General features: G+C 39.1%; 1 pseudogene; it reads right to left on the minus strand.

Moving 5' to 3' along the window:
* Positions 1 to 564: 564 nt before the first annotated feature.
* Positions 565 to 25,565, minus strand: LOC130684198 (iron-responsive element-binding protein 2-like; annotated as a pseudogene).
* Between the last annotated feature and the right edge of the window lie 434 nt (positions 25,566 to 25,999).

Consider the following 25,999-nt stretch of genomic DNA (forward strand, 5'->3'; position numbering starts at 1 on the left):
TGAGAGAATCAGCATGTCCATCTTAAGGGTGAAGACTAAAAACTCAAAAAGAACAAAGTTCCTAAGATATGAGAGTGGTTAGGGTTGGTTTTGCCCAGCCTTTTTACAACTACAAATTGTGAGTATGAAATGTCAGAAACTACAAGTCCTATGACTTCTCTCTCCAGTGCCCCCTATTTGCTCTCCAATAAAGAGTCTCAGGAGAAATGTCTTGGGGCAGATGACCTGTCACCATCTTCACCTGTTCTAGGAATAAAAAGGAAAACGTAGCCTACTATCTCTGAGTCTGTTAACCCCTGATGGAGCAAATCAGACAAAAGGGGTTAAGTAAACTACCACTGTACACAAGTAATTTTTATTATCAAGCAGGACAGAATCTTCTTTCCTTCTAACATTCTGATTTCCTCAAATAAGAAAAGAGTGACCTATATTTAATCAAACACAGAGTATTAAAGTGAAGCTAGATTAGTACGAAATATTATATAAGATCACAAAAAAACCAAAAATATGATATTCAAATAAGAACAAAAAATCCAAATGAGGAAAATAAACTTTCACAGGATGTTACCGCCAAAAGGAAACATTTAAAACTCTTTGAAGTTTAGTAAGATAAAATTTAAGAATTGATATCAGCAAAAACAGTCCTTTGGTGGCCCAGTCCCTTTAATTTCCTGACCCATATTTCTTTCCTGCTGAAACAATCAGTGGGATACCTTCTTTCTGGTACAGCTCAGCAGCCTCAAACACATCTAGCTATAGAGTCAAACAAACACAAAAATCATTAACACAAATTTTGATATAGTTGGCAACTGCTTAAATACTTTGTATATATACTGACTATCTGTCCTGATGGAAAATGAATTGTTTTGGGAGCTGGTTTTCCAAGAAACTTATTAAAAAGCTTGATATTTGCAAAAGTTCCTCTTGTCATTACAGCATCATTACCTCTTCGGGCTCCGTAAGAGTTGAATTCATGAGGGGTAAGGCTACAGGAAAATTATGTAAGTAATTTAATTTCAGGTGGAAAATAATCACGTACTACTGAATTGTAAAACTTACTCAAAACATTTTTTATTATGGATAATTTCAAGTATGTACAAAAGTAGGGCAAACAGAACAGTGAATCAACAAGCAGGTGCCTCTCATCACATTGTAATAATCAAATCATGGACTCTGTTTCTTCCGTAATTATCCCCTATTACATTATTTTGAGGAAAACACATTTTAGTTGTATCTATTTCAGTATGTTCCTCTAAAAGATTCGGACTCGTAAAATACTATCCTGATACCAAAAAAAGCCCCCACAGTTTCTTAATATCAGAGAGCCAGTCAATATTCAAATGTCCCTGATTTTCCCCATGATTCATTTGTTGTTGGTTTGTTCAAATCAGGCAGGGTCCAAATATGCTTCATATATTCATTCAGTCAATCTCTTAATCTTCACATCTGCTTTCCCTTCTTGCCCCTCTTGTACTTTTTCTGAAGGAAACAGGTCACTGGTTGTAGTTTCCTGCATTCATACTGTGCTAACTGCATTCCCACGGTGTCATTCCCAATCCTCTGTCACTTTATTTCCTGTAAACAAGATGTCAGATCCAATGGCTTGATAATATTTGGGTTTTTAATGTTAATTTGTGTAACAGGCCTCATAGGTCAAACATCCATTGGAGGCACATGATACCCAGTTGTCTCTTTCTGGAATGTTACCAGGGACTATCATCACTGTCCAGATTAAATCTTTCATTAGGGATTACACAACAGTGATACTCATCACTCCTCCTCCAACTTTTAGCTGGAAAACTTCTATAAAGACAAATGTCCTTCATCAATGATTAGGTTATACTGAAATTCATTCCACATGATAAAGACTGTTTACAAATCTATGACTGTTAAGTAATCAGATGGTTCCCTACCAACTTCCAGAGGTAAGTTGGTCTGTTTTTTCTTTCAGTATTATTATAAACTCAGAGACTAAAATGCATGATTTAATCCATTCCAGTTAGTATTTTTTACTGATGCTCAGCATGTCCCATCTTTAAGCAGTGGCAGGTTCAAATTGGTTCCTGAGACCTTTTCACAGAAGCCCTGTAGTTTCTGGCAGCTATTTCTCACTGGGAAAAATATAGACATTTTCCAGACCCAAATTTGGAATCAATCATCTCTCCAAGAAGCACTGGTTGTACGGGTTTCCCCTCCTATCTGGAAGAGAATGTTCCAACATAACCATTCATAAACCAAAACAGCATCCAGTCCAGGGCATCTCCTGATTTCTGGAGGGTCACATCCCTCCACTTTTGCCATAGACCTACGCTAGCACTTGCCTTTTTGCTAATGGAAAGAAATCCGAAGGGGATTTTCACTTCCACGAAAAAAGCTGTTACCACACCAATGTAGGTCTTATGTGAAAACAAAGTGGTGTGACTTGAGCTTCTGGAAAGCTGAGATACCTGTACAGTGCTATGGCATTCAGACACCATAATCTGGGTGTTAACGGGCTGGACTGGTCACCAGGACAAGAAACAGCTAAGCATCTCAACAACAGCTAAGTGTCTGTTCGGCCTTTTATGTAAAGGCAATAAATATTCTAAATTTGTACACTTAAATGTTTTTATAATGGAGGTGGGGGTGGGGGATGGTTCATATGTCTATTTAAAAAAATTCTGATTTATGAGAAGTACTGGATTAAATATTCTAAGATCTGAAACTACAATAAATATAAAAACTGTATCTTGGAAAGTGGTGGCTCCTTTTTTTTGAGGGTTGGCAGCAATGTCACAATTACGACCAAGATGGAAATCACAACCAACAAATATCTGGGAAAAAGAAAATTTACCTTATTTCTCAACACTGTATATAAAAGCTAAGTGGGTAACAAACTGATTCATCTTCGTGAAGTTTTACCAAAGGCAGCTGCTATTAGTAATTTCTACCAAAGTACTTTAATTCACACCAAACTACAGTTAACTGGAAAGTAAGTTCAAACACAAAATTCACGACAGCACTGCTGAAACTACAGTAAGAGTTTTCAGGTTTACTACATGACAAACCAAGCCACACGACATGGTCTGTGTATGAGATTTCACTGCAAAGTCTTGTCATTCAAGCAGCACAAGCACCAAGGTTGATCGGGCAGCATGTCCCACCTTCAGCAAACCTGTCTGTGGTGTCAGGATGGCTCTGTGACACCAGAGAGCATTACCATGCACAGAGAAATGAAATAATGTGTTTCTAGTTTCAGATTGTTAACTCCTCTATAAACGATCTTTACATTCATTGATTTATGTAAAATTTTAGACTCAAAAAGCAGGAATTCACTGTCTTTCCATTTGACACAGATCAAGCCTAGCTTCATGCACATGCATCTTATAGTCCACAAAAGACACATTTAAATTTCTAACTAGGGGAGGGTGGTTAGGGTAATTTGACAGGTCAAACCATGATGACTTTTCAACAAAGAAAAATTGAAAAGAGAAGTCTTGCTTCCAATCATTTGTTTATTTTGGCTACCCCTCTATTAGGGGTGCAATTTAAAACAGCCATTTCAGTTTCTAAAAACATAAGCAAAAGCAGGTACAACAGGTACTCCAGTTACTGCGTAAGTCACCATGGCAAGCAGACACCTGTGACAGCAGGTACTTCCTGGAGGAACGAACGTGACCAGAAGCCTCTCAATCAGTAAGAAAGGAGACAAAATAAAAGCATCTGAACACCAGGCACACATACCCTCTACTGGCCAAGTATTTAACAGCAGCACTACTCCTCGCAATGCTTCCAGCGGGCGATATATGGTCTGTGGTGACACAGTCTCCCAGATGCAGTAGGACGTGGGCATTTTCAATAGACAGCAGTGAAACTGGCTCTTTGGTCTAAAAGGTAAAAAGTTAAAGGAATTTAACTCTTCATGAGTTTTTTTAGTTATAACAACATTAAAAAGATGAAACAGTGATAAAACAGTACTTAACAAGCTTATCAAAAAATGAAGGACATCTGATAGAAGTAAACTTCAAGTCCCATGGAAACAAGAGTGAATATGGTGCTTCTAGGGAATCCCACTGCTTATTTCCCATCTGTGAATATGGTTTTGGTTGGTGAATTAAAAGAAAGATAAAATGGGAGTCATAAAAAGAGGCTTATATAAATGATCAAGGGAATAAAGTATTTATGTTAAAATGAAAAAAATAGGTCTTACTGATTTAGAAATAAAGCTGACAGCACATTCTATAAAATCATGACATTTTGGATGGAATCAATAAAGATTTGCTCATCAAATTCCAACACACCAGATTTTTAGGAGCACTACCCTGCGAGTTAAGTTTCAATAGAAACTGAATGTCAAAATTTGTAGACTCCAAAAATCTAAAAAACTTAAAAATATCTACACAAGTTGCTAAAGAGAGATTGTGTGTGGGTATTGCTGTTGATCTTCAGAATATCGTCATGGACAAAAACCGCTACTTCTTTCAATGCACGTCCCACATCACAGTGTGATATTTTCAAACTACACTTATAACCCTTGCCACCTGCACCACCACCCCAGCAGTCCAGCCATCATCGCCTTTCCCTCTGGATTCTGCTGTCACTGGTCTTCCTGCTTCTACCCAACCTTCACCCCAAAGAAAGTCTCAATACAAAGAGCAACCCTTTTGAGTATGACACTCCTCTGTTCGAAACCTTCCCATGGCTCCCACTCCCCGTGTCACTTCACTCAGAGTACAAGACTACATTTTAACATTGGTCTAAAGTTCCCTATGTACTGGGACCTCCATTTCTGACATCGTTTCCTACCACTATCCTTATTTCCCATGCTCTAGCCACACTGCCCTCCTTGAGGCCTTTACCCTGATTTCTCCACCGGGCAGCCCTCTTCTTTGTCCAGATATATGGCTAACTTATTCACATCTTTCAAAGTTTTGCTCAAATGTCATATTTTCAACCACTCTATATAAAATTACAATCTACTCCCCAAATTTTGCACAATTGGTTCTTTTTACCCTGATCATATATATTTTTTCATTACCACTTACCACTTTTTAGCATAATATGTAATCTACCTAGTTATTCTGCTAATGGTTCACTGCCTTCCTCTCCCCATGAGAATGTTGGGTTTTGTTAACTGATGAAATCCGCATACCTAGAAGAGTGCCTGGCACACAGCAGAGATTCAGTAAATATTTGTTAAGTGAATAAACACTTTTTGTGCCCTCATATTTATATTTTCCATTATTAAAAAAAAGTGTGACTATATGTATTTACTTGTAGGTGTAAAAGACATCCCTGGGACGATGCTTAAAAAACTGACAAGCACTGGTTGCCTCTGAGGAGGTGAAGCAGGAGGCCAGGCATGGGTGAGACAGACTCATTGCACCATCTTTCTTTCGAAATCTGAACCATCTGAGTGGGCTAACAGAGCAGTTTATATGAAGTGTGCCCATATTCAAGATGCCAAATGTAAATGCTTGCTACATATTTCTAATAGGTAAAAAAATAAATCAATTCTGTTACTCTAAGCTATTCTCTCAGATACTAGAGATTTCCAGATACAAAATGACTATCACTCATTAAAACGTATGTGTTCAAAATAATGTAATCTAAAATTTTATTCTATTCAGAAAGCAGGATGTGTGAAATAAAGAAAACATCGACACTTCACTGAACTGCTGAAGAAATGAGACTCTTACCTCTATTTCCTCTTTTCATGTTTTAAACATGGACAATATAACATGCTCTTCCTCTATCTGATTAACTTCTTCTCGAGGAGGCCAAATATTATGTAGGTAAATGTTCTTGCCAGTAGTGTCAGTACCTGTTTAGAATATTTTAGTATGAGATTCAAGACATTCACATCGCCAAAGGAATTATCATACAAACTAAGTAAATTACTCAACAGCAGACTGCTTTAGGCATAAGCAGCTGAAGGAAGCAACTATGCCCATTTTACTTTCTTCATATAAACACAGAAATGAATGACGATGCATTACACCAAGAGGTCCTGAAATGATCAAATAATGGCTGATCTAAGAAACATTTCAAAAATACAACAGCCTCTGGGAAAAAAGTGTGCGCAGGGACATATGTATGCAGATAAAGGAAGAGATACCTAAAGGCTCGGTCTGGAAATCTATATTCACTGTACCTGCTATGGCATAAGCCACCCAAGGGTGGAGAGGCAAGATAGTTGGCATGGACACAATCACAAAGACGACCTTCAAAATTTTTGTTTCCAGATAAAACTCCACAGGTAACCAAATCATCCTGAAGAAAAACACACACAAACGATATATATTCTAGAGATGGTACAAATTTGGATAATTATATATACATAAACAATCTCAAATATTGTACTTCTGAGGACAAGATAACCAAAACATATTCTACCAATTATTACAGAACTATCAAAACTGTAAATAAACTAATTCCTGGTGTTATTCTTTGAGAATCATTTTAAGATTGACAGGTTACTATTCCCACAGAATATATATAGGTCTACAGAAATACAAATGTCAATATACATTTTCTGTAATTTATTAATAAAACAGAGTTCGTTATCTTATTGAGTGACACATTTTACCTGTTTGACTGCATTTAAAATGGCTTCTGATAAGGGTGCTGTGTTTCCCACACATGCTGAACATCCATAGCCAACTATTTCAAATCTGCATTTCAAAACAGAAATATGACTGGACAGAATGTCACAGCATTTGTGAAGACACGACAAGCCTTATCTCTTATTTCCACCTTTGTAATAAGATCACTGAAGAGAATATTCATGACAGATGGATCAACCTTCATCGGCATGTCTACTCCGGTTTCTGAGCAACCAAGCCTGACTCTCCCTCTCGGGCATGCAGCCTGCACTGGATGCCAACCATTGAAGTCCTGATGCTTAGGACAAGCCCTAGTCAGGATTGGTAACTAACTCTGCAGAGAGCCAATCACACTACACAAGAAAACTCCTCAGCTACTACTTGCTAGGAACATAACATGAGCACTCAAAAAACTGATGCTGTACTTCTGCCTGAGGGTTTAAACTACAAAGCCTCAAGACAGCCTGGCTTTAACAAGCTGACCAAAGCTCACCAAAGAGGCGCTGGAGTTGGGTCCTCTGACAGGAACAAATCTTCCCATTCTTAACCAAAAAAAGTCCCTGACAAAAATCCCAAGATGATATAACTAAAAAACTGTAGGTAAAATCCTCAAAATTACCTCCAGCTGCCCTTCTAAAAGCAAAAAGAAAATCTAAAATGTATCTCTCTTGCAAAGGAATTGACTACTTATGTAGGGTATGTTCCAAAATAGACACTGAATATAGCTAGCCACAATTTATTTTTCTGATTATGTAAGAAATGTAAACGTATTTTCCCCACAGTTCAGGGACAACTTCACCTGTGCTTATTTAATAGACCCCAGCACATCACAAGCCCCAATCAAGACAATTTACTCAGTTAATAAAACAACCTGTAAGAGTTCACTCTTCCTGTCTTCCCAACTCATGGAAATTACACTCTACATGGTACCATGGCATATATGGCCGGCCACTGCTACTTGGTTTTACTTGTCCATTTTGTCTTTCCATCCTTAAACTCGAATCCACATTTCCTACTTCTGCAGCCAGCACACTGCTGCTGTGTTCACTGACTATAACCAATCTTACCTGTGAGTGACAGGGCCTCAAAGATGTGTGACAATGGTGAGGTAACAAGTAAGCTAGAGCACAATTTTTCTAACTTCTTGACTATGAAGGGTTCTAGGAAGCAGCTTCCATCACTGCTGAGTACCAATGTCAGTGTAAAGAGGTGTAACTATCACTTACTTACCCGAGTTTACTAAGGAATGCAATACTCCACTGGAACTGAGGTAATGTGTAACCATCCCACTGCCTGGAGATAAACTCATTCTGATGTAAGGTTTAACATGCAGACCAGCTTGAACAGCTTTTTTAGCCAAAAGACCTGCACAGTGAACAATGATTCATTACGGTGATGTCTCTCCCTCCTTCCTCACATTAAAGGGGGAAGCGAGAAAGTATTTATTTAACAAGCCAATCTCCATCTCTTGTCAGGGTAAAAGTCCACACTCATGAATTTACTGTCATTATTTTGTCCACTCTATGCTCTTGATTTTTTTCATTTGAAACAAACCACAAGTTGCAGCAGATACACTAGCTTTACATTGTAAATTGTTCACGTGCAGCCTGATGTGGCATGCGCATAAATGGACCAAAGGACGATATGTAGTAATATAATGCACACAGTAACCAACGCATAGTGAGCCTTTTAAAATTCCAGTCATAATAAATAATAATTCAGCATGTATTACACATGACTTTTAACAATGAGTGGTTCTATGTGCATACAACTGATTTCATTTACAATCCTTACCAATCATCTTTTACTCTCAATGGACTATGGCACACTACTATGGAAACTTCACATAGATTATCAAGGGATTCGATCATTATACTTCTAAATTACCAGAAGCAGCAGATACAACCTAAAACTAATAGACATGCAAGTTATGATTTTTTAAAAATTTACCTCCCATGTAATAAAAACAAAATTAGTAACATAAATCAAACCTAGTCTCCTTGAGACCTAATGTTGAAGACCTAAAAATCTCATGAAGTTTCTCAGACACAGACACTGATACTCACGTGTGATATAGAAAAACCACATAACAGAAAAGTAAAAAATAATTTAGGAAAAGACTATGTATGGCCATAAAACACAACCTACCTGCAGAGAGCATGACAGATGGATTGCAGTTATTGATGCAACTGGTAACTGCAGCGACGACGACAGACTCATGGGACAGCTGATAGACACCTATTCATAGCAAATAGTGAAGGCATCATTCTGCTTTTCGGCAGCAATTTGGAAGCCTTTAAATCCAACCTATGTAAATTTGCACATAAATATAAACTATGCATTCTGGATACAAATAGGAAAAAAGACTGGCAGAAAATACAGCAGATCCTTGACATATGATGATTTGACACTGGAAGTTCTGATTATTTGTGAGTGTTGCTAAAGATTCATGACCTTTAGTAGTTAAGATTCAGCTAAAATATGAATTTGAGTAGTCACAATAAGAATTACTAGGTACAGCCAACTACCCAGAATGCAGGTATACCTTGGCTTTATTGTTCTCTGCTCACTGCTGTTCAGGTAATACTCAAGAGATGTACAAATTTTCTTTGTTAACAATGGCCCTGAAGATCTGCTTCAAAATGAGCCTGTGAACCTATGTGTATAAAATAGATGAAGCAAGACTGCCAATGAGTTGTTAATTGTTGAAGTGAAGTACATGGGAATTCAACACACCATTTTGTTCCTGTCTAAGTCTGACATTTTCTCTCTCTCTCTCTCTCTCTCTCTCTCTCTCTCTCTCACACACACACACACACACACACAAAGAAATTTTAAGAAAGGAAGGCTCTGAAAGCCAGCTACTAGTTCTCAGAATAGAGAAAGTGGCAAGATTGAAGCCATGATTCTCAGAAATTCTGTATAAACCCCCAAGTCAAAGAGGTCACTTGTTACCAGATTTTGAGAATAATTAGTTACACAGTAGTGTTTTTCTCCTATTCTGGGAAGTCACAAAAGTCTAGAACAGTGCTATTCAACAGAATTTTTCTGTGATGATGTGAATATTTAGTATCTATGCTGTCCAACACAAAAGTGTTAACCACAAGTAACTATCCAGCACCTGAAATGAGGCCACTGTGACTAAGAAACCCAAATTTTAATTAATTTAAATTTTAACTTAAAGAGAGACAGTCAACCTCTGCTCCTCACAGTGGACCTGGGTAAACGACTGATCTATACTTTGGTCAGAAGGAAAAATGGGGCTGATGGTGTGTGCTGTAACAAAAAAACACAGCAGATTGACTTTATGGGTCACCTGGCTAGTTCTATATTACTTATTCAACACAAAGTGCACTGACAAGGACATCAATAGAGTGATCTACCTTTTCATTTAAGCAAGCTTGGAAATCACTTTTCATTTCTGTCACAGCAACTCTATCCTGAGGTCTTTTTGGACCACTGACAGATGGAACTATTGAATTCAGATTAATCTGGATCACCTAGATCATGGAGAAAAGGGAAAGGATTTAGAACTTTAAGTAAAGATTCTAACTTAAGGACTAATTTCTGAAGCACACTGAGTTACGTATGCATTCTGACATTCAACCCCAGAAATACAGATTTTTTTAACAACCCCATTTATGAAACATGACAAAAACTGCTAGAAGACTAGCAGAACAATGCACACACTGTCCAACATCAATTGAATAGTCTGTAAAAAATTTTCTGTTCCCCAAATGTTTTTTTTCCCAGGAAGATGATAAACACTGTCTTCACAGATGTCTCTTGTACAGTGGATGCCTGTGGTGACTATCAACTTTGGCCTCTGAGCTCTAAATTCTCCCTTCTTTGCCTGTTCTGTGACAGTGGAGTTGGGCTCGTGAGCATTTACCCTTTCACGGCCAGTCGGTAGATGGTGCTGGAGGGACACAACAGAGAAAGGGTTTTTCATTTGCTGGTTCCCCAGTGTCTAGCTGGCCAGGCAGGCTCCTGCAGGTCACACTTTTATTCCTTGGTTCAAAAAATTATTTTTTTAAAAGCCCCACCTTCCACCTAAGTTTCTATTAATTTCTCTGGTATTTCTATCACTTCCTGTCATCCACTTATCCAGCGTATGTGCAAATTAAGTTTCCCTTCATTGAGACCTTCATGATTCCTCTACAACCCCGCTTGTTCTGAATGACCTTGACCACAAACCTGCTTTTCTTATGCTTTCATTTCTCGGCTCCAGGTGATCGTAGTCTTTGTGTTTAAAAGTGGGATTCATGAGTTTCTCTTGAAATCAATTTCTTGATGGGTTATAGCTTTATTTCTTAATATGGTCAGGTTTTTAATAAGCAAATGTATTCCATTTTATTTTACCACTACCACGTTTCTACTTACTTTTTCTTACTCTTTCCTACAATTCTTTCTTCCCTTCTTTGTTTTTTAATGTGGACAAAGCACTAGAGTCAATAAACAGTGGTGAAGTGGACCAGAAAATCCTCACAGAAGTTAGAAGACCCGACCAAAGCAAATTTACACGAATTCAATCCCGACGGGTGCTATACTAGCCTTCAATATGCCAGTAATGTATTCACCTATTTGCCTAACATGTTTCCTGAATATCTACTGTGTGCCAGTCAGTGTTCTAGGAGCTGAAGATGCAATGCAAAAAATAAAAATAAATAAAAATAAATAGTGCTGACACAAGTTCCTGTCCTAATGGAGCCTATGTGTACCTTCCATTTGGAAAGACAGACAAACCAGTACACAAATTAAAATTTCAAGGAGGGATACATGCTATCAAGAACAATACAGCTGGGTGAGAAAATGGATTCCCAGCCCCCACAAAAAATATAGCTAACAGTTAACCACACCTATGATAACATCCTGTTGTTTATTTAGATCCTTGACACACTACTAGAAAATGAATGTTATTAAAATTAAGACTCCTGAAAGTGAATACTACCTACTTCAATATAAACACAAATCCTCAACAGATTATAAACGTTTGCTTAGATTGTAAAATATATTTAACATTTAAGACTGCATAACTGGATATCCCTTTCATAATTGTGGATTTTCACAAAATATAGACATTAACCAGATGCAGACATCATCAAAACTGGTATTTTGGGAGGATATTATAGTGATCATGAAGTAGAAAAAAATTAGAGTGCTAAATTAAGAGTCAATTTTGTACTTTAAATACTAAAAATTTAGACCCCATAAAAAGTTGAAAAATTCACTGTAATAGAAATCTATGTAAAATTAATTAATAAAATGAGACTCACATACCCATTAGCTTGTTAAATAGTAATAATGGCTAAAATTTATTGAGCACTTACTATGTGCCTGAGGCTGTTCTAATGAATTTGTGTTTGATCTTTAAAGAATCCTGAGTTAGATAGGATCTTCCTATCTTAGAGATGGGGAAACTGAGGCAGAAAGGCTAAATAAAGTGCCCAAGGTTACAAAACTAATAAATTTTAGGGCTGGGATTCAAACCCAGGTGGTTAGGCTCCAGAATTTACACTCTTCACTACTACTTGGGTTATTCTGTATATACTTGGGAGTACTCAGGTGTTCCTGAATTATTCTGGTTATTGCTAAACAATTTCACAGCTTTAAGGTATGCTTCCATTGACTTGAGTTTGTCTTTGTCAAAACCTAAAAAGAAGATTAATAACAAAAATCAAGTAAGGAATTGTGAAATCTTTGGGGGTAGGGTTCTGCGTTCCAATGATGAGCAAGAAACAAATATTCCAGATTACATAATACTCAGAATAGATTTCTTTCCAAATTAATATTTGATATTATTCTCAAGAGTAAAGTATACCCTTCATGAAAACGCTACTTGCTAAAAACACCTACCAGCCCTTACTTAAAAGTTAATCACTGATGATAAATACTGAGAAACTTCTATAAGACTCGCAAAAAATATTATTTGCAAAAGAAAATCCAGTAATAAAACCGAACATAATAAATTACTATCCACCATGAAGGAAGAAATCCATCACTTTCCATAAACAATAAACAATATTAATAGTTAAAATGAAAGAATAAAGTGAAAGTTAAGAACAGTTTTACAGAGAAAAAGCAGAAATTAAAGAATTTAGATGTTGATATTAAAAGTTTCCAATTGAACATTGAGGTGGTTGTCTGTAAGCCTGATGAGAAGTAAAGTGACTTATGCAGATGGTCTTTCTGCAGGATTGTCACAGAACACATCCTCCAAGTTATAAGTTCTTCTCACAATGTAACAGTAACATTCCTCCAGCAAGGGGTGGGGTCTGTGTTCCCCCTGCACCAAAGCAGTGTGATTTCCAGAAGGTTGGCTGTCTCTGTGTCCTCAGACCACTGGATTCCTAAAGCCACCACATGAGAAAGCCCAGACCCATGTAGAAGCCACCCATCAAAATCCAGCTTGAAGAAATCTCAGGATTTTATGAGGACTATTCCCTCTCCAAGAATCCAAATGAATTGTTATTCATTTTGCCATGTGACATATAATAATCTTCTCCCAAAATGAAAAATACTAGAATATATTCCCCAAATATATGTATGATTAGAGATTAGGAGTTCAGCAATGATCTCTTTAAAAGAGGAAGAGGGGCAATTTAAAAACAAAACAAAACAAAATGAAAAATACAGGCAATAGGCTGATAGACACTGAGAAGTCACTGGTGGTTACCATGGGGGAGGAATTGGGGTTGGTGGGTGAAACAGAGAGTCACAAAATCTCAATCATAATATAAATTAGTCACAGACATGAAAGTACAGCATATAGTCAACAGTTCTGGGGTGAGCATTTAATGATGTATGTAAGTGTTGAATCACTGTGTTGTATACCTGAAACCAATATAAGATTGTATAGCAACTATGCTTCAATAAAAAAACAAAATTGTTTTTACTTAAAAAAAAGAGGAAGTGGATCAAAATAAGAAAAGAGATCCTGCTTTTTAAAAACAAGGGGCCTTATGTAGTATCAACACATTGTGGGTTTTCAGGTACTTCTTATAATACATAAACTACTCAACATAAGAGTGGTAAAAACTCCTAGCTTGCCAGGCTACAGAAGATTCGGAACTTGTAACCCTGTGCTGCTTTTCACCAAATCACATGCTTCTTACTGTCAGAGCACTGGGTCCCAAACTCTTTGTCTGGTGACCACCTATTCCTGCTAAAAGAACAGAGGAGAATATTCTCAAGCTTGACTCCCATTAAACTGCAACCTCTGATCCCTAAGCAGAATGGAGGTCTCCATCATTATGGGGAAAAACAAAGCTGAAGATAGGCACTATAGATAATCCCTTTACGTTGCCGTAAATGGGCCCCAGGGAACCAGGAACAGACCAGAATCTGGGAAGTTTAATATGCATTTTATGCATTCTTTTAAAATAAGACAATTTCATGAATAACTAAATAACATGTACAAGAATAGTGACTTACTATAGAATATTTCAGAGACACACACTGGAAATGTAACAAGTTTATCCTAAGTGATCTTGCTTCTTACCTGTATGTTCTAAATGTTTTAAAGTCACATTGTCAACAGGGAAAAAGCTGAGGATAGCACCATATTCTGGACACATATTTGCTATTGTAGTTTGATCCACTATAGATAATTGTGAAACTCCACTTCCAAAAAACTCAACAAACTTTCCAGTCACTTCTACTTGCCTGAGGTGCTAATAAAGGGACACACATAAATACACAAAATCAGCAATAAGATAAGCATGGTTTCTTTGAAAACTACAAAATCTAATTTTTTACTCTTACTAGTGACGGTGAAGGAAAGAGGTCCACTTGTTCTTATGAAACAGGAACTCCTTCCGGTTTTGCAGGTGTTTTAAGATAAACTGTCAATAGAAGAGTTTTCCCATGTCACTGTTAGGACAGAAAAGGGCCTGAAAACTCAAAATGGCTAAGATTTACATTTTAATGTCTCTGAAATAGGGGTATACCTTAGACTCAATGGTGAGTCTGTTAGCTGGCAGTCTTTCTTAGCAGTATTTTAAATAAGGTTGTGTCTATCCATTAATGGCATCGTAAATTGGATGAAATAGTAATATACAGATGAACTGTATTTAAATAAAAAATTACATGTTGGCTATAAAAATTCTTCAAATTCCAACTATAGCATCACTAATTTCTACAGCACATTAAATTTTACACCACAAATATTTACAGCATCATTAATTTTAGGTAAATTCCATTTTGATAACATTTGAGATGTGGCTTCAAAATTCCTTCTAAAATCATTTTACTTAGTTTTTACCAAGAACCAAACAGCTACTCACCTGTTCTAAATTATGAAATGGTCTTGGATTGGTACAGTGAAGCAACTAGGGAGGGGACTAAGAATGAAACAGCCTTCAACCTGGGGACAATACTAAGTCCAAACATCTCAGAGGTGGTAGGGGTCACTTAATCCAAACTGCTTAAGATATAGAAACTCAAGCCTAGGAGAAAGATGTTTGTTTAAATTCATGAAGATGAGAGCAATACAGATTAGGTATACCAAACCAACTGCTACTTTCACCAAATTAATGAGGTACCACAATATACACTGTGAAAACCAAGATAAAATCAGTCCTATGAAGACCATGAATAGAACTTCAAAGAAGAAAAAGAATTCGTTAAATGTAAACATATGTAACAGATTGAAATTTTCTATGAACTAAAACATCAAAAATAGATCATAATATTGCTAAGAAAAAATACAGCCAGAGGGCTCTAAAGGCAAGATTAATTATCAGTATGTCTAAAAGAAAGAATTGATTCCTCTAAAAATATAATGGCATATTCCTTTTCCTTTGGGATAACCCTACAATTCTCAATTTAACTTTGTGATCTTTTGGTACCATACATGGAATCAATCATTTTCCCTAAGATGTCAAAATCTTTCTTAGAGGTGGAGCCAAGATGGCGGCGTGAGTAGAGGAGCAGAAATCTCCTCCCAAAACCACATATATTTTGAAAATACAACAAAGACAACTCTTCCTGAAAGAGAGACCAGAAGACACAGGAAAACAACCAGACTACATCCACACCTGCGAGAACCCAGCACCTCACGAAGGGGGTAAGATACAAGCCACAGCCAAGTGGGACCTGAGCGCCCCTCACACCAGCTCCCCAGCGGGAGGAGAGGAGTCAGAGAGGGAGGGAGAAGGAGCCCAGGACTGCTAATCAGCCAGCCCTTGCCATCCGCACTGGACCGCAGACAGTGCATGCGTGGGGTGCTGGATACTAGGGAAAAAGGACAGTAAGATGTGTGAGTAGGTCCCGGTAGCCGGTGCCCCGGAGAAAAAGAAAAGCGAGTGCTTTTTGGAAGTGTTAAAGGGACAGGGACCACACAGCCAGACGGAAGCGTCCTGGGACACAGTCCAGCAGCAGGGAACTCCGGGCACCCTAAACCCCTGGATAGCAGGTCAGGTCAGACGGAGGTCCCTCACAGAGATAAACAGCCTCCCGGCCGTTTCCCCTCCAATGCGGCTCCGCCATATCGGAGCAGCGGCCCGAGGCAGGCCATGCCCACAGCAACAGCAGAGATAAACTCCATAGCGGCCGGGCAAGAATCAGAAGCTGCGTCTGCATGCAGCTGCCCAGAACAAGCCACTAGAGGTCACTGTTCTCCCAGGAGAGGAAGGCCACAAACCAACAAGAAGGGAAGTTCTTCCAGCCGTCACTCGTGCCAGCTCTGCAAACTGTCTCTATCAAAATGAAAAGGTAAAATTTGGGGCAGACAAAGATTACAGAGTCAACACAGGAGAAGGAGACAGACCTAACCAGTCTTCCTGAGAAAGAATTCAAAATAAAAATCATAAACATGCTGACAGAGATGCAGAGAAATATACAAGAGCTAAGGGATGAAGTCCGGAGGGAGATTACAGATGTCCGGAAGGAGATTACAGAAGTGAAACAAACTCTGGAAGGATTTATAAGCAGAATGGGTAAGATGCAAGAGGCCATTGATGGAATAGAAAGCAGAGAACAGGAACGCATAGAAGGTGACACAGAGAGATAAAGAATCTCCAGGAATGAAACAATATTAAGAGAACTGTGTGACCAACCAAAAGGAACAATATCCGCATTATAGGGGTACCAGAAGAATAAGAGAGAGAAATAGGGATAGAAAGTGTCTTTGAAGAAATAATTGCTGAAAACTTCCCCAAACTGGGGGAGGAAATAATCGAACAGACCATGGAAATACACAGAACTCCCAACAGAAAGGACCCAAGGAGGACAACACCAAGACACATAATAATTAAAATGGCAAAGAACAAGGACAAGGACAGAGTTTTGAAGGCAGCTAGAGAGAAGAAAAAGATCACCTATAAAGGAAAACTCATGAGGCTATCATCAGACTTCTCAACAGAAACCGTACAGGCAAGAAGAGAATGGCATGATATATTTAATGCAATGAAACAGAAGGGCCTTGAACCAAGGATACTGTATCCAGCACGATTATCATTTAAATATGAAGGAGGGATTAAACAATTCCCAGACAGGCAAAAGTTGAGGGAATTTGCCACCCACAAACCAATTCTACAGGGTATTCTAGAGGGACTAGTCTAGACGGGAGCACTCCTAAGACTAAACAGATGTCACCAGAGAAAATAAAATCACAGCAAAGAAAGCAGACCAACCAAATACTAACTAAAGGCAAAAAATAAAATCAACAACCCACTAAAAGCAGTTAAAGGAAACACGAAAGAGCACAGAATAAAACAACCAACATATAAAGAATTGAGGAGGAGGAATAAGAAGGGAGAGAAGAAAGGAATCTCCAGACAGTGTATATAACAGCTCAATAAGCGAGCTAAGTTAGGCAGTAAGATACTAAAGAGGCTAACCTTGAACCTTTGGTAACCACAAATTTAAAGCCTGCAATGGCAATAAGTACATATCTTTCAATAGTCACCCTAAATGTTAATGGGCTGAATGCACCAACCAAAAGACATAGAGTAATAGAATGGATAAAAAAGCAAGACCCATCTATATGCTGCTTACAAGAAACTCACCTCAAACCCAAAGACATGCACAGACTAAAAGTCAAGGGATGGAAAAAGATATTTCATGCAAACAATAGGGAGAAGAAAGCAGGGATTGCAGTACTAGTATCAGACAAAATAGACTTCAAAACAAAGAAAGTAACAAGAGATAAAGAAGTACATTACGTAATGATAAAGGGCTCAGTCCAACAAGAGGATATAACCATTCTAAATATATATACACCCAACACAGGAGCACCAGCATATGTGAAACAAATACTAACAGAACTAAAGAGGGAAATAGAATGCAATGCATTCATTTTAGGAGACTTCAACACGCCATTCACCCCATAGGATAGATCCACTGGACAGAAAATAAGTAAGGACACGGAGGCACTGAACAACACACTAGAACAGATGGACCTAATAGACATCTATAGAACTCTACATCCAAAAGCAACAGGATACACATTCTTCTCAACTGCACATGGAACATTCTCCAGAAGAGGCCACATAGTAGGTCACAAAAAGAGCCTCAGCAAATTCCAAATGATTGAAATTCTACCAACCAACTTTTCAGACCACATAGGTATAAAACTAGAAATAAATTCTACAAAGAAACCAAAAAGGCTCACAAATACATGGAGGCCTAACAACATGTAACTAAATAATCAATGGTTCAACGAACAAATTAAAATAGACATCAAGGAATATATGGAAACAAATGACAACAACAACACAAAGCCCCAGCTTCTGTGGGACACAGTGAAAGCAGTCTTAAGAGGAAAGTATACAGCAATCCAGGTACATTTAAAGAAGGAAGAACAATCCGAAATAAATAGTCTAACATCAGAATTATCGAAACTGGGAAAAGAAGAACAAATGAGGCCTACAGTCAGCAGAAGGAGGGACATAATAAAGATCAGAGAAGAAATAAACAAAATTGAGAAGAATAAAACAATAGAAAAAGTCAATGAAACCAAGAGCTGGTTCTTTGAGAAAATAAACAAAATAGATAAACCTCTAGCCAAACTTATTAAGAGAAAAAGAGAATCAACACACATCAACAGAATCAGAAATGAGAATAGAAAAATCACGACAGACTCCACAGAAGTACAAAGAATTATTAAAGACTACTATGAAAAGCTATATGCTAACAAGCTGCAAAATCTAGAAGAAATGGACAACTTCCTAGAAAAATACAACCTTCCAAGACTGACCATGGAAGAAACACAAAAGTTAAACAAACCAATTACGAGCAAAAAAATTGAAATTTTACTCAAAAAACTACCCAAACACAAAACCCCCGGCCCGATGGATTTACCTCGCAATTTTATCAAACATACAGAGAAGACATAATACCCATTCTCCTTAAAGTTTTCCAAAAAATAGAAGAGGGAATACTCCCCAACTCATTCTATGAAGCCAACATCACCCTAATACCAAAACCTGTCAAAGACCCCACCAAAAAAGAAAATTACAGACCAATATCCCTGATGAATGTAGATGCAAAAATACTCAATAAAATATTAGCAAACTGAATTCAAAAATATATCAAAAGGATCATACACCATGTCCAAGTAGGATTCATCCCAGGGATGCAAGGATGGTACAACATTAAAAAATCCATCAACATCATCCACCACATAAACCAAAAGAAGACAAAAACCACATGATCATCTCCATAGATGCTGAAAAAGCATTTGACAAAATTCAACATCCATTCATGAAAAAAGCCTCTCAGCAAAATGGGTGTAGAGGGCAAGTACCTCAACATAATGAAGGCCATATATGGTAAACCCACAGCCAACATCATACTGAACAGCAAGAAGCTGAAAGGTTTTCCTCTGAGATCGGGAACAAGACAGGGATGCCCCCCCTCCTCACTGTTATTTAACTTAGTACTGGAGGTCCTAGCCATGGCAATTAGACAAAACAAAGAAATACAAGGAATCCAGATTGGTAAAGAGGAAGTTAAACTGTCACTATTTGCAGATGACATGATATTGTACATAAAAAACCCTAAAGACTCCACTCCAAAGCTTCTAGAACTGATATCGGAATACAGCAAAGTTGCAGGATACAAAATTAACACACAGAAATCTGTGGCTTTCCTATACACTAATAATGAACAAATTGAAAGAGAAATCAGGAAAACAACTCCATTCACAACTGCATCTAAAAGAATCAAATAAATAGGAATAATCCTAACCAAGGAAGTGAAAGACCTATACCCTGAAAACTACAAGACACTCTTAAGACAAATTAAAGGGGACACTAAGAAATGGAAACTCATCCCATGCTCTTGGCTAGGAATAATTAATATTGTCAAAATGCCCATCCTTCCCAAAGCAGTATACAGATTTGATGCAATCCCTATCAAATTAATAGCAACATTCTTCAATGAACTGGAACAAATAGTTCAAAAATTCATATGGAAACACCAAAGACCCCAAATAGCCAAAGCAATCCTCACAAAGCAGAACAAAGTGTTGGGGGGATCTCACTCCCCAGCTTCAAGCTCTACTACAAAGCCATAGTAATCAAGACAATTTGGTACTGGCACAAGAACAGAGCCACAGACCAGTGGAACAGATTAGAGAATCCAGACATTAACCCAAACATTTATGGTCAATTAATATTTGATAAAGGAGCCATGGATATACAATTGGGAAATGACAGTCTCTTCAACAGAGGGTTTTGGGAAATCTGGATAGCTACATGTAAGAGAATGAAACTGGACCATTTTCTAACCCCATACACAAAAGTAAATTCGAAATGGATCAAAGACTTGAATGTAACTCATGAAACCATAAAACTCTTAGAAAAAATCAAAGGCAAAAATCTCTTAGACATAAACATGAGTGACCTCTTCTTGAACATATCTCCCCAGGCAAGGAAAACAAAAGCAGAAATGAACAAGTGAACTATATCAAGCTGAAAAGCTTCTGTACAGCTAAAGACACCATCAATACAACAAAAAGGTACCCTACAGTATGGGAGAATATATTTGTAAATGACAGATCCCATAAAGGCTTGACATCTAAAATATTTAAAGAGCTCATGTACCTCAACAAAAAAATGTAAATAATCCAATTAAAAAATGGGCAGAGGAGCTGAACAGACAGTTCTCCAAAGAAGAAATTCAGATGACCAACAGACACATGAAAAGATGCTCCACATCAGTAGTCATCAGAGAAATGCAAATTAAAAGCACAATGAGATATCACCTCACACCAGTAAGGATGGCTACCATCCAAAAGACAAACAACAACAAATGTTGGTGAGGTTGTGGAGAAAGGGGGACCCTCCTACTCTGCTGGTGGGAATGTAAATTAGTTCAACCATTGTGGAAAGCAGTATGGAGTTTCCTCAAAATGCTCAAAATAGACTTACCATTTGACCCAGGAATTCCACTCCTAGGAATTTACCATAAGAATGCAGCACTCCAGTTTGAAAGACAGATGCACCACTATGTTAATCGCAACACTATTTACAATAACCAAGAATGGGAAGCAACCTAAGCGTCCATCAGTAGATGAATGGATAAAGAAGATGTGGTACATATACACAATGGAATATTATTCAGCCGTAAGAAGAAAACAAATCCTACCATTTGCAACAACATGGATGGAGCTAGAGGGTATTATGCTCAGTGAAATAAGCCAGGTGGAAAGAGACAAGTACCAAATTATTTCACTCATCTGTGGAGTATAAGAAAAAAGGAAAGACTGAAGGAACAAAACAGCAGCAGAATCACAGAACCCACGAATGGACTAACAGTTACCAAAGGAAAGGGACTGGGGAGGATGAGTGGATGGGGAGGGATAAGGGGGGGTAGAAGAAAGGGGTAGTATGATTAGCATGCATAATGTGGGGGGTGGGAGAAAGGGAAGGGCTGTGCAACACAGAGAAGACAAGTAGTGATTCTACAACATTTTGCTATGCTGATGGACAGTGACTGTAATGGGGTTTGTGAGGGGGACTTGGTGTAGGGGAGAGCCTAGTAAACATAATATTCTTCATGTAATTGTAGATTAATGATAACAAAAAAAGAAAGAAATGGGGGAATACTTCCCGATAGGATAAAACTAACTGTAAATCAATGATTAATGCATCCTTTACATATCCTTAATATTGATCTTTTAAAGGGTGTGAGATGATCAGCTATGGAAGTACACTTTTCTGATAATATATCTTTCTCTTAAAAAAAACAGCAGTTCCTGTGTGGTGATCTCCAATAGGTTCTTCACAATGGTATAAAGGTCATATCAAAGTGTGGGCAAAGGGTTTGTTTGTGTTTATACAGAATATCAAGGCCTAATTTGGCTACCCAGAAAATGAATTAAGGTACTGTATGAAGAAGATCTTCCAACATCAACATCCTCTGGAAGAGTCATTTCAGAAGATGATCATCAAAAAACTTCAACAAAGACCCTGGCACTGTTGCAGTTGTAGCTGCATTCATCCCACCGGTTCCTGGACTTGCCATTGGAATGAAGAAGGAGATATCTAAGCTGGCCTGTGCATACAGTAAAACAAGAAATTTGACTGGATCTATACTGTCGGAACTCAACCAAGAATTAGGAGAAGGGCAAGTTGCAGTGCTCCAAAATCGTGCATCTATAGACTATCTACTGTTAAAAGAACATATGGGATGTGAACAGTTCCCAGGAATGTGTTGTGTTAATTTGTCTGATTTTTCTCAAACTATTCAAATTCAGTTAGACATTATCCATCATATCATTGATAAGTTTTCACAAATGCTTAGGGTACCTAACTGGTTTTCTTGGTTTCACTGGATATGGCTGGTTATTGTAGGTCTGCTTTTGTTATGTATCTGTATTCCTATTCTGTTAATGTGTGTATGCAATTTAATTAGTAGTTTGTTAAAACCTATACATGCTTATGTTACTCTACAAGAAGATATGTCAAAGAAATAATCAATTTTCCCATATTTTCTTCTGTCTGCTACTTCTGTAGCTTTTCTTCTTCCTAATTACAACTCTTTAGTAGAATTCGTGCCTCATATCGAAAATTACTGAGTATCATAATTCTTCCAAGTGGTAAAGATACCTCAAGACAAATGCTGGGCATAGAAGCCACATGGCATAAATCTGCAAAGAAGTAGAAAACTATCCTTTTCAAAGAATATTGCTTCTCCCTCACTTACGAACTTTACATTTCCCTGTATGGCCCTGGAAGATGACTGGTTAGCCAGAGACAGGTAAGATTCCTCAAGGGAGGAACAACCTAAGTCATGCACAGTTGCAGGGGGGCCATCAGGATAGAAATTGGGGATCAACAGAGATGAGGCTTAGAACCTCAAACCCCCCCCATTTTGATAGAAATCTTCTGCATCCGTGGATGTTTTGTTGTCCTTGTCTAGCTTGGATTAATACTTAGTCTATAGGCACAGATCTGATCATATACATTTGCCCTCTTACAGCACTAAATCATGTTTTCTACCTTTATCTTGCATCTACCTACCACTTCAGCATTTTATTAAAAAACAATTATAATAATAAGGGAGAAATGTGGGATTCACATATAAATCAAGTATAAAAATCAAACGAATAATCATATCTGACTTGATTGTTTATAGTTCATGATGCATGATCAAAACTGAAAGTTTCTGTGATATGACTGCCCTTGCACTTTTCACCATGTAAGAACTTATTTACTGTGTAAGAAATTGTTCACCATGTAAGAACTTGTTTGTTATGCTTCAGAAGAATGGAGACTGTTGAGAATTAGGCTTGGGGTTGATTAATGATTGTGCATTGAGTCCCCTATACAGAATTTTGTTGTTGTTAACAACCATTTGATCAATAAATATGAGAGATGCCCTCTCAAAAAAATATCTTTTTTAATTATGGAAGAAGGATGAATACTAAATGCCAAAAGGGAGCCAATACCGTTTTCTTCTCCTGCAGAGTATCCTGAAAGCTTTCAGACCAATGATTAAACCAAAAATACCGAGACTCTAGGAACCAAACTGGAATTACATGTGGAACATTTGCCAGGTTCAGGCACTTAACAAAATGGGACTCAAATCATTAGAATAAAGTTAGTGTAAAGCTGAAATTTAGGATGGAGTGTTACAAATTCATGTTTACTATTAAAATCTGGAGCACATGTACTGGATGCAGGAAGCCAGTATTAAAAATTCAGAGAAATTCAGCAGCCCAGTTTCAAAAAGACAGTTGCACCCCTATGTTTATTGCAGCACTATTTACAATAGCCAAGAAATGGAAGCAACCCAAGTGTCCATCAGTAGATGAATGGATAAAGAAGATGTGGTACATATACACAATGGAATATTATTCAGCCATAAGAAGAAAACAAATCCTACCATTTGCAACAACATGGATGGAGCTAGAGGGTATTATGCTCAGCGAAATAAGGCAGGTGGAAAGAGACAAGTACCAAATTATTTCACTCATATGTAGAGTATGAGAACAAAGGAAAACTGAAGGAACAAAACAGCAGCAGAATCACAGAACCCAAGAATGGACTAACAGTTACCAAAAGGAAAGAGACTGGGGAGAATGGGTGGGAAGGGAGGGATAAGGGCGGGGAAAAACAAAGGGGTATTACAATTAGCTCACATAATGTGGGAGGGGTCCCAAGGGGAAGTCAGTTTAGTACAGAGAAGTCAAGTAGTGATTCTATATCAGCTTACTAGGCTGATGGTCAATGACTGTAATGGGGTATGTGGTGGGGCTACTTGATGACCTGGGGAGTCTAGTAACCATAATGTTGCTCATATAATTGTAGATTGGTTATTGTGAATAGTGCTGTGATAAACATAGGGGTGCACATATCTTTTTTATACTGGTCTGCTGCATTCTTTTATTTATTTATTTATTTATTCATTCATTCATTCATTCACTCATTCATTACTATCTATCTACCTATCTGTCTATCTATCTTTCTGTCATTAATATATAATTAGATGAGTAACATTATGTTTGCTAGACTCCCCCCATCATGAAGATGCCTCCAGGTACCCCATTGCAGTCACTGTCCATGAGCATAGTAAGATACTGTAGAATCCCTACTTGTCTTCTCTGTGTTGTATAGCCCTCCCTGTGATCCCCACTCCCACATTATACGTGCTAATAGTAATGCACGCTTTCTTTCCCTCTCCCCTTATCTCTCCATTACCAGCTATCCACCCCAGTCCCTTTCCCTTTGGTAACTGTTAGTCCATTCTTGGGTTATGTGAATCTGGTGCTATTTTGCTTATTCAATCTGTGTTCTGTGTGCACGCCCATTGGCTGCCTCCCTTCGATTGACGGCACTGACTGCCATTTATTGCGCAGAGTCACTCGCAGGCCCGCCCCAGACAGGCGTCCCTCGCGGCCAATGAGTGAGCGCTGACGCAGTGCAGCCCGCCTTTGGGGGCGCCCACAGAACACGTGTTTCAGGTGGCTGCGCAGTAGCTGCAGGCTTTCCCGCCTCCGTGTTCAGTACTCATTAGCTTCCCGAGCGCCGCCAGGAGAGGGGTTTCTAACGGCTCCCTCCGGTCTTCTGTCCTCCGGCCCTGTCCGCAGGGGCGACCTGGCGCCCTCAGACAGCCGACTCCTTCGCACCGCGTGCCCGGCGGAGACCAGATGTTGGACCCGCGCTGTCCTCGGCTGTGCCTTCCTCCCGGCACGAATGTGCTGGCAGCACTGACCTCGCTCCCCAGCCTCGGATCACCTCTTCACGCTTGCTGGGTCCCTGGCGCCGCCCTCGCCCCTTCTCTTCTCTCCAGTGGCGGGCGAAAGGCGGCGATCGACCTGGACTTGAAGCCGCTGCCCCGGTCGGACGTGATCCATTACAGCTCTGCCACCTCCAGCCTAGCGCCGTGGGGCGGCGCGACCAGGAACCCCGATGCCGCCGTGGGCCTGCCTTCTGCCTCGGTGGCCACTGAGGGGCAGTCGCGCAAGAGCATCTCTTCCGGCCGCAGCGCGTGGTGCAACCTGTCCCATGCCGACCGCATCGCCGAGTCCATCGAGATTGAGAGCTTGGCCGAGAAGCGGCTCACGCTGGCGCAGATCTACGGTGGGTGGTCAAGAGCAGGCCCTAGTTGAAGGATGAAGGCGAAGCGACGGCTCTGCGGGCTGGAAGGTACGTGACCTCGGTGGGCGGCCGGACCCGGACGGGGCGCGGGGACACCTGTCTCCACCTGAGGTCGCGGTGGAGCCGGTGAGGGGCGTCCATGCAAGTTGCTTGGCGGATACTGCATCGCCTGTGTGACCGGGAAGCGACCGACACGGGTGGTGGGCCTGCCGGGCCCGGCCGGGGGTCAGGAGATGGCGCACTCCACCAGAGGGGCTGTCCGGGGAGGGAGGGAAGTGGAGCAAGTGCGCTGAGAAGGCTGTCCGCGCCGCCGCCGAAGTCGGCCAGGCAGGGGAGAGGGGCTGCCTGGACCGCTGCTCCTCTGTC

Source organism: Manis pentadactyla, chromosome 6, assembly GCF_030020395.1.
Source record: "Manis pentadactyla isolate mManPen7 chromosome 6, mManPen7.hap1, whole genome shotgun sequence".
In the NCBI taxonomy this organism is placed as follows: domain Eukaryota; kingdom Metazoa; phylum Chordata; class Mammalia; order Pholidota; family Manidae; genus Manis; species Manis pentadactyla.